This window comes from Asparagus officinalis, chromosome 2 (genome assembly GCF_001876935.1).
Source record: "Asparagus officinalis chromosome 2, Aspof.V1, whole genome shotgun sequence".
Classification (NCBI taxonomy): domain Eukaryota; kingdom Viridiplantae; phylum Streptophyta; class Magnoliopsida; order Asparagales; family Asparagaceae; genus Asparagus; species Asparagus officinalis.
Window position 1 is genome coordinate 6,925,041 of NC_033795.1, and position 9,630 is coordinate 6,934,670.

Consider the following 9,630-nt stretch of genomic DNA (forward strand, 5'->3'; position numbering starts at 1 on the left):
TCTGCCATGCGCTCTATCATGTCCTCTCATGGGACTATCTTTCAACAGTCATGTCCCTACACTCATGAGCAAAATGGTGTTGCTGAACGCAAACATCGTCATATCCTCGATACTGCCCGATCAATGCTCATTTCTTACTCTGTTCCTCGTCGTTTCTGGGCTGAGGCTATTCTCACCGCGACTCATGCCATTAATATCACTCCATCTAGCTCTCTTTCCGGTGCTACTCCTTATAGTCGTGTTTATACTCATCCTCCCCGTTATGATCTAGTTCGCGTTTTTGGTTGTCGATGTTTTGTTTTTCTGCCATCTCACGAACGTGATAAATTGTCTCCCAGAGCAGTTTCTTGTGTTTATTTAGGAATTAGTTCAGAACATCGAGGTTATCGTTGTTATGATCCCGCAACTCGTCGAGTTCATATATCTCGTCATGTTCAGTTCGAAGAGGATTCTCCATATTATTCTACTTCTGATGACTTTAATTTCCTCCACTCTACCGATCATGCTTCCCCGTCCACTGCATCACCCACTTCTTCACCTCAATTTTCCTTTCGAGATCTCCCTGACATCTCTCCCTCTCCTTCTGTTGACTCTTCCTCACCTGAGTCTTCTCTTACACCATCTAATCCATATCCTGTGGACACAACTCTCACTCCAGAAAATACTGTTGATCTTCATGCACCTGCGCCAGCATCTCCCCCGCCTGAGGTTCCTCTTGCTCTTCGTCGAGGCAAACGCCCACATGTCATGCCTGCCCGGTATGCTTCTGTTACTTCTTATTCACCTATCTTTCATAACTTTCTTGCTGCCATTCATACTATTGTTGAGCCAAAGTCCTTCCAAGAGGCAGTTCAAATTCCAGAGTGGCGACAAGCTATGGCTGAGGAATTTCAAGCATTTCAGCAAACTCATACCTGGGATATTGTTCCCTGTCCTCCTGGGATCTCTCTTGTTGGCAGTAAATGGGTTTATAAGGTCAAGTTTCGTCCTGATGGCACCATTGAACGTCGAAAAGCTCGTTTAGTGGCTAGAGGTTTTACTCAGCAACAAGGTATTGATTATGAGGAGACCTTTGCTCCTGTTGCTCAGATGCCCACTGTGCGTACTCTCCTTGCGGTCGCTGCTGCTCATCGTTGGCCCTTATACCAGATGGATGTCAAAAATGCTTTTCTTCATGGCTCTTTATCAGAGACCGTATATATGCAACCGCCTCCAGGGTCAAATATTCCTCCGGGACATGTATGTCTCCTTCGTCGTGCTGTTTATGGTCTCAAACAGGCACCCCGCGCTTGGTTTGAGTGTTTTCGCGATGTTGTGCTCAAAGCGGGCTTTATAGAAAGTCATCAAGATGCTTCTCTGTTTGTTCGCACTACATCGCGTGGCAGGGTTTTATTACTCATCTATGTAGATGATATGATCATTACAGGTGATGATATGACAGGTATACAATACGCAAAATCTCAGTTGCAACAACAGTTCCACATGAAGGATCTTGGATCTCTTCGGTATTTCCTTGGTCTAGAAATTTCTCAAGGCCCGCGGGGTGTATTACTGTCTCAACAGAAGTATCTCTCAGATATTCTAAATCAAGCTGAGTTAACTGATAATACAACTGTCGATACTCCACTCCAGCAGAATGTCAAACTTTGCTCTACTGACGGTGAGCCTCTATCTGATCCTACCCGATATCGACATCTTGTTGGTCAGTTGGTCTATTTGTGCATCTCTCGACCAGATATCTCTCATGCTGTTGGTATTGTCAGTCAATTTGTTAGTGCCCCACGTTCTGTACACTATGCTGTCTTATTACGGATTCTTCGGTACCTCCGGGGTACTAGCACTCGCTCACTTTTGTTTCCTGCTACATCTAAGTTAGAGCTTTGTGCATATTCTGATGCTGATTGGGCTGGTGATCCAACTACCAGAAAGTCTACCACAGGTTATTGTATATTTCTTGGTGATTCCCTTATTTCCTGGCGAAGTAAGAAACAAGATGTTATTGCTCTTTCCAGTACTGAGGCAGAGTATCGTGCAATGTCCACAACAGCTAAAGAGATTATTCATCTTCGTCGCCTTCTCAGTGATTTCGGTATTTCTGTTACGACTCCTACTCCTCTCTACTGTGATAATAAGAGTGCCATCCAGATTGCTAATAATCCAGTATTTCATGAAAGGACCAAACATATTGAGATCGACGCTCATTTTGTCCGTCACCAAGTTATCAAGGACAAGACAATTCTACTTCCTCATGTTTCATCCGCTGACGAGCTTGCAGATTTCTTCACAAAGGCCTTACCTGTTCATCGGTTCCAGTTTCTTGTACGCAAACTCACTTTGTTTGATCCAACATGAGTTTGAAGGGGGCTGTTGATAATAGTGTATTGTAGTGGGTTTTAGTCCCACATTGCTTGGGAGAACAAACCTCACACTCCTCTACTTGTATAAATATATGTGCACACTCAATATTCAATTCAAGGGAAATTTACCCAAGATTCTCTCTCTCTCTCTTACTTTAACAAGTTTAATATATTAATCTGGTTTCTTGCAGAAAACCCCCCTCGATCCCATTGAAAATCCAAACACGGGAATATATTTATCCACTAAAATTTGGGGTAACGAGGGATATTTTAAAAGTTAAAAGGGGTTTTCTAATAACCCCTAAACTTAAGGGGTGATACTTTAAAAGTTAAGGAGGGTTTCCTGATAATCATCGAAAATTAAGGAGGGTCTTCTGATATTAAGCACACTAAGACTTGTATCAGTCCCGATGGTCATCTTTCTTTTCTTTCAATATATGTACTTTGTTATGAGCTATATCTTGTGTCTGAGCATCGAAATGTTGGGGAAATATAGGTTTGGAAATAGCTATCTTTGTTATGAGCTATATCTTGTGTCTGAGCATCGAAATGTTGGGGAAATATAGGTTTGGAAATAGCTATGGTTTAATGTAAATATTTGTAGAAATGGTACTATGAAATTACCATAGCTCCAAAGGGACAATGCCATATCAGGGCTGCAGTGATCAACATTAATTTGCCAGTTGCATAGTTGCCTCTAAAAGATGTTTTTCTGTTATAGTTTGCCACAATATTTTTTTAAAGAAAGGAAAATAGGGTGAAATGCCCTATTCAAAATATATTAAATCTTTCAAATTAATTTCGATATGGGAGATTAGTGATTGGGAGCATGAAGAGAACTAACACCTTTAATTGTTGAATCGTCAACAAGGAGCAGACATTATCGTCACTTGTTACACGAAACAGAGTTATCAGTGAACCCAGGCTCCAAACCAAAACCCGAAAAATCATCAAACAGAGTACATAATCTGGCACTCCCAGCTCAAGAAAAAATACAACCCAAGTAGTATCAAGAAAAAAGCACAACTGCCAAAACTAACATTATTTTTCTTAGAAATTAATTCGCCACAATGTTAATCAAAACTTCCCTTAAATCTACAATACTTGAAACTCACATGTGAATGTACGCGTTGGTGCATGAGTAAATTATAAAGTTGAGATAGACTGATTGCCCGTTTATATATATAAATACATCCATACAAATGATTTGTTGATAATAGTGTATTATAGTGGTTTTAGTCCCACATTGGTTGTGAGAACACACCTCACCTTCCTTTGCTTGTATAATTTTTTTTTTATTAAAAGAATCTTTGCTTGTATAAATATATGTGTACATTCAATATTTAATTCAAGGGAAATTTACCAAAAACTCTCTCTTACTTTAACATAATGAATCGGAAGATCAAAGCGAGAAGAGTTAGCTTATGAATCAGAGTCCAACGTAAAAGCAGTTGTCGAGATCTCCAAAGTGTTAAGTTTTTTAATGATTTGAAGATTAATCAGTTACTCACTGGAGGTTTGTTAGAATTGGGGGTGGAAACAAACCTCCACCGGCGACGAGGAGCTCCGACGAGCTCCGACGAGTTCGATGGTCGCAGGCGAGCTCCGGTTGTCATAGGCGGCGTAGCCCAGGCGAGTTTCGGCGGTCGCAGGCGAGAGCTCGAGCTGTGCGTTCGCCTCCCCCCCGAACTCTGCGTCACAGCGATGGCGAGCTCTGCGTTTTTGGGGGGAGGGGGTCCGAACTCTGCGTTCGTGCGAAGCTGGCGTCGAAGCGACCTCTGCGTTCGCTCGAGTTTGGCGTCGAAGCGAACGCTGGCGACAGGCTGTCGCCAGCTCCTCCTCCCCATCCGCCTATAAAAGAAACCCCATCCCTAGGGTTTCGGTAACTGCCCTAAAACGCAGCAGCGTTTTCCCCAAATCGCAGCAGCGATTTTCTGATTAATCCCAGCTTTGAACAGTGTTTGAGGGGATTTAAGAGAGAGAGAGAGAGAATTGAAGAGGAGTTTGATCGTGGGGTATTTATTCTCAAGTGGGTATTGAAAGGGTTCATACCCTGTTATTATTAACACTGTAGCTACAGTGTTTATTTGAGAAATCCCAGTTTAGGGATCTGCTCCTAATAATTATAATTTCTTGTTGGATTAATAAGAAATTTACTGTGTGGCTCCCGAGGACGTAGGCAGTTGCCGAACCTCGTAAATCTTGGTGTACCTTTCTCTATACCGCGTTTCCGTTGCATTAGGGGTGAGAAATCTCAGTTTTGGGATTTGCTCTTGATTTGTAATTTCTTGTTAGATTAAATAAGAAATTGACTGTGTGGCTCCCGAGGACGTAGGCAGTTGCCGAACCTCGTAAATCTTGGTGTACTTTTCTCTATACTGCGTTTCTGTTGCATTAGGGGTTTAGGCGTTTAAATTCCCAACAACTGGTATCAGAGCGTGAAACGATCTAGAGGAAGTCAGATTCAAGTGGGAGCCATGGCCGCAGATGAGGGAAAGGTGAGAATAGAGAAGTTTGATGGATCAGATTTCGGATTCTGGAAAATGCAGATAGAGGATTATCTGTATCAGAAAAATCTGTATCAACCTCTCTCGGGGAAGAAGCCGGAGGGTATGAAGGAAGAAGATTGGAATCTTCTGGACAGAAAAGCCCTCGGGGTTATTCGTTTGACGTTAACCCGCAATGTTGCTTTTAACATTGCAAAGGAGAAGACCACGGCAGATCTTATGGCAGCACTCTCCAATATGTATGAGAAGCCATCAGCCTCAAATAAAGTCCATTTGATGAGGCGGTTGTTTAATCTGCGAATGGCGGAAGGTGCATCGGTAGCACATCATCTCAATGAACTCAATACAGTCACGACCCAATTGAGTTCAGTTGATATTGAGTTTGATGAGGAAGTTCGAGCGTTGATCCTTTTGTCTTCCCTACCAGAGAGTTGGAACGCTACGGTCACAGCTGTGAGTAGCTCATCGGGAAGCAATAAGTTGAAGTTTGACGACGTTCGTGATCTGGTTCTCAGTGAGGAGATCCGACGGAGAGAGTCGGGTGAAGCTACAACCTCTTCAGTATTGCATACAGAGTCAAGAGGTAAAAGTTCAACCAGAGGAAATGGATCAGATGATAGGAGATCCAAATCCAGAAATCCCAACAGTTCGAAGGCTATCGAGTGTTGGAAGTGCGGGAAAATCGGGCACTACAAGAATCAGTGCAGGAGTGCACGGGAGGAGTGGGAGGCAAATGCAGATGTGAACGTTGCCTCCACCTCAGGAGGAGATGATGCGCTGATATGCTCTTTGGAGAGCAAGGAGGAGTCTTGGGTGTTGGACTCGGGAGCATCATTCCATGCTACTTCTCAGAAAGAATTCCTCGAGAAGTATATCCCCGGAAACCTTGGAAATGTATATCTTGGTGACGATCAAGCATGTGCCATTATTGGCAAAGGTGTAGTGAAGATTAAGCTGAATGGGTCAGTATGGGAGCTGAAGGATGTCAGGTATATTCCCGACCTGAAGAGGAACTTAATCTCAGTAAGACAGCTGGCTAGTGAAGGCTACACGACGACTTTCCATGGCGATGACTGGAGGATTTCGAAGGGCGCAATGACGATTGCCAGAGGTAGGAAGACTGGTACCCTGTATATGACAGCAGGTGCACGTTGTTCGATCTCAGTTGCAGCAGGCAATGAGACTTCAAAGCTGTGGCACCAGAGACTCGGTCATATGAGTGAAAAGGGGATGAAGGTTATGCACACAAAGAGAAAACTCCCAGGTTTACAATCAGTAGAGATTGATGTGTGTGAAGAATGCATACTTGGAAAGCAGAAGAGAGTTAGCTTTCAGGCAAGTAGCAGACCCCCCAGGAAGCAGAAGCTAGAGCTTGTTCACTCAGATGTTTGGGGACCAACAACCACCGCGTCGATTGGTGGGAAACACTACTTCATGACTTTTATTGATGATCACTCTCGGAAAGTATGGGTCTACTTTCTGAAGAAAAAGTCAGAAGTGTTTGAGGCTTTCAGAAGATGGAAAGCCATGGTCGAGAATGAGACCGGTTTGAGGGTAAAGAAACTCAGAACAGACAATGGTGGTGAGTATGAAGACACCAGATTCAAGAAGTTCTGCTATGAGCACGGTATCAGAATGGAGAGGACCGTGCCCGGCACGCCTCAGCACAATGGTGTGGCTGAGCGCATGAATAGAACGTTGACAGAGAGAGCCAGAAGCATTCGGATGCAGTCAGGTCTACCGAAGCAGTTCTGGGCAGAAGCAGTCAACACAGCAGCTTACTTGATCAACCGAGGTCCATCGGTTCCATTGGAGCACAGAATACCAGAAGAGGTATGGTGCGGAAAGGAGGTAACCCTCTCACATCTCAAAGTTTTCGGTTGTGTAGCTTATGTGCATATAAGTGATCAAGGCAGGAATGAGCCTGATCCCAAGTCCAAGAAATGCACATTCATCGGGTATGGTGAAGACGAGTTCGGCTACCGCTTTTGGAACAACGAAAACAAGAAGGTGATCAGGTGCAGAGATGTGACATTCAACGAGAAGGTGATGTATAAGGACATGCACAAAACAGATGATGGTGACTCAGAGAGCGAGTCAACATTTGTAGATGCAGATGATGTTCCGGATAACCTCTCGGAAGAACCCAATGCAGAAGATCCTCAGCCAGAAGAGACTGTTGGACAGAATGGTGCGCAGAAGCCCGACGCACCAGCTCCGATGTTAAGGAGAAGTACTCGTCCTCCTGTGCCTAACAGCAGATACATGAATTATATGTTGCTGACAAATGGAGGAGAGTCTGAAAGCTTTGATGAAGCTTGTCAGAGTGGAGATGCGAGCAAGTGGGAGTTTGCTGCGAAAGAAGAGAAGAAATCTCTGATCTCCAACCAGACATGGGGACTAGCTGAGTTGCCCATGGGGAAGAAGGCACGTCACAACAAGTGGGTGTATCGAGTGAAGAAGGAACAGGGTGGTTCCAGAAGATACAGAGCCCGACGAGTTGTCAAAGGATTTCAACAGATTATCCAAGGAAGGAGATTGTTAGAATTGGGGGTGGAAACAAACCTCCGCCGGCGACGAGGAGCTCCGACGAGCTCCGACGAGTTCGATGGTCACAGGCGAGCTCCGGTTGTCATAGGCGGCGTAGCCCAGGCGAGTTTCGGCGGTCGCAGGCGAGAGCTCGAGCTGTGCGTTGCCTCCCCCCCGAACTCTGCGTCACAGCGATGGCGAGCTCTGCGTTTTTGGGGGGAGGGGGTCCGAACTCCTTTGCGTCTGGGTTATTTGCTGGCGACAGGCTGTCGCCAGCTCCTCATCTCCGCTTATATAAACCCCCTCACCTAGGGTTTCGAAGATGCTGATTCTTCCCCCTCCCCTCCGATTCTTTCTCTCTGGCGGCGGCGGCGAACTGCCCTAAAACGCAGCAGCGTTTTCCCCAAATCGCAGTAGCGATTTCGATTTTTCTCCAGCTCTCAAAGGGGTGTTTTGAGGGGAGATTAAAAGAGAGATTAAGAGAGAGAGAGAGAGAGAGAATTAAAGAGGAGTTTGATTGTGGGGTATTTATTCTCAAGTGGGTATTGAAAGGGTTCATACCCTGTTATTATTAACACTGTAGCTACAGTGTTTATTTGAGAAATCCCAGTTTAGGGATCTGCTCCTAATAATTGTAATTTCTTGTTGGATTAATAAGAAATTTACTGTGTGGCTCCCGAGGACATAGGCAGTTGCCGAACCTCGTAAATCTTGGTGTACCTTTCTCTATACCGCGTTTCCGTTGCATTAGGGGATTTAGGCGTTAAATTCCCAACAAGGTTAAAAAAAATCCTTGACGAAAATGTATGCATTCTTCACAACATTAAGCAGGCACTAATTCAAATGGAGCAAGTATATATCCCTGAGATTCACAAATTTAATCACTGAATTCTTAGTCTGGCCCCACAATCTGAATCTAAAGATTCAGAAATAATGCCGAGTATTGTTTAATACAGAAACTAGAGAAGAATAATTCAAAGAGCAAATCTTGAAGGATTCACTGGATTAATTACAACCCTACTTCTTATACATAAAGAGTTGTTCCTCCCTTAGTTTTCTCGTAGTTAATTCACAACCCTAGTTCTTATATAAAGAGCTGTTCCTCGATCCCTTAGTTTTCTCATAGTTCTCTGGATCATTCTCTTTAGGTGAAGATGACATACAAGAATTATGCAATCATCTTTATAGCTCTCCTCGTCTTCTCCATCGGTTAGTATCATACCCAAAAGTTTTATGCAATTCTCCTAAACCCTCCACTCATTCAAATGAGGGACCACATTCACATGAGTTGAAGAGTGCATGTGGATATGCAACCATTTAAATGAGTGGAGGGGATTATGTCACCTCACTACCAAGCACAATTTTTTTATGTTTGGTACCAATCATACTCATTTTCCTTATATATATATATATTTCATTGAAAATATGCATGGATTAATTTACAGGACTTTCATCGTTGCTGGTTGAGGGCGAAATGTGTCATTTTTATCCGGGGCCTTGCAGAGGGGATGTAGAGTGTGCTAAGCCGTGCCAGCTCCTTGGTTGGGATCCTGACCTTGCAAAGTGTGTGCCTAACCCTGCTGGCGACAAACCTCCCTTCCTTTGCTGCTGTTGGGGAAAATAATAAGTTAATTGGAGCAATAAATGTTTTCATGCAATAGTTAATATGCATGTCTTGAGCTTATATGCTGAGTTAACATATATTAATTGAAATAAAAAAGATGATTTAGTACTTGGTTTGGATATTTTAGCCTCACGGGAGTAATAATTTTGTGCTTTAAATTTCCTTTATTCACCGACTCGTTTCGGTGTGTAATGCATGTACAAGAAAAACAGGGGGAGAACGTAATGGAAAATTAACAAGGTGAGAAATTAATTTTTACTGGTTTTGTTGATGATTTAGTACTTGGTTTGGATATTTTAGCCTCACGGGAGTAATAATTTTGTGCTTTAAATTTCCTTTATTCACCGACTCGTTTCGGTGTGTAATGCATGTACAAGAAAAACAGGGGGAGAACGTAATGGAAAATTAACAAGGTGAGAAATTAATTTTTACTGGTTTTTGATTTAGTACTTGGTTTGGATATTTTAGCCTCACGGGAGTAATAATTTTGTGCTTTAAATTTCCTTTATTCACCGACTCGTTTCGGTGTGTAATGCATGTACAAGAAAAACAGGGGGAGAACGTAATGGAAAATTAACAAGGTGAGAAATTAATTTTTACTGGTTTTGTTGGA